Source organism: Arachis hypogaea, chromosome 2 (genome assembly GCF_003086295.3).
Source record: "Arachis hypogaea cultivar Tifrunner chromosome 2, arahy.Tifrunner.gnm2.J5K5, whole genome shotgun sequence".
Lineage (NCBI taxonomy): Eukaryota > Viridiplantae > Streptophyta > Magnoliopsida > Fabales > Fabaceae > Arachis > Arachis hypogaea.
In genome coordinates, this window is record NC_092037.1 from 66,955,618 (window position 1) to 66,956,708 (window position 1,091).

Below are 1,091 nucleotides of genomic sequence, written 5' to 3' on the forward strand. Positions count from 1 at the left end.
ACAACTTCGCACAACTAACCAGCAAGTGCACTGGGTCGTCCAAGTAATAAACCTTACGCGAGTAAGGGTCGATCCCACGGAGATTGTTAGTATGAAGCAAGCTATGGTCATCTTGTAAATCTTAGTCAGGCAAACTCAAATGGATATGATGATGAACGAAAATAAACAATAAGATAAAGATAGAGGTACTTATGTAATTCATTGGTAGGAACTTCAGATAAGCGCATGAAGATGCCTTCCCTTCCGTCTCTCTGCTTTCCTACTGTCTTCATCCAATCCTTCTTACTCCTTTCCATGGCAAGCTTATGTAGGGTTTCACCGTTGTCAATGGCTACCTCCCATCCTCTCAGTGACTACGTTGCCTATGCTCTGTCACAGCATGGATAATCATCTGTCGGTTCTCGGTCAGGCCGGAATAGAATCCATCGATTCTTTTGCGTCTGTCACTAACGCCCCGCCTGCTAGGAGTTTGAAGCACGTCACAGTCATTCAATCATTGAATCCTACTCAGAATACCACAGACAAGGTTAGACCTTCCGGATTCTCTTGAATGCCGCCATCAGTTCTAGCCTATACCACGAAGACTCTGATCTCACGGAATGGTTGGCTCGTTTGTCAGACGAGCACTCGGTTGTCAGGCGATCAACCATGCATCGTGCAATCAGGAATCCAAGAGATATTCACCCAATCGAAGGTAGAACGGAGGTGGTTGTCAGTCACACATTCATAGGTGAGAATGATGATGAGTGTCACGGATCATCACATTCATCAAGTTGAAGAACAAGTGATATCTTAGAACAAGAACAAGCGGAATTGAATAGAAGAACAATAGTAATTGCATTAATACTCGAGGTACAGCAGAGCTCCACACCTTAATCTATGGTGTGTAGAAGCTCCACCGTTGAAAATACATAAGAACAAGGTCTAGGCATGGCCGAATGGCCAGCCTCCCAAAGAGGGTTCAATCATAAAAACATGATCAAAAAGCTCTCTAATACAATAGTAAAAGGTCCTACTTATAGAAAACTAGTAGCCTAAGGTTTACAGAAATGAGTAAATGACATAAAAATCCACTTCCGGGCCCACTTGGT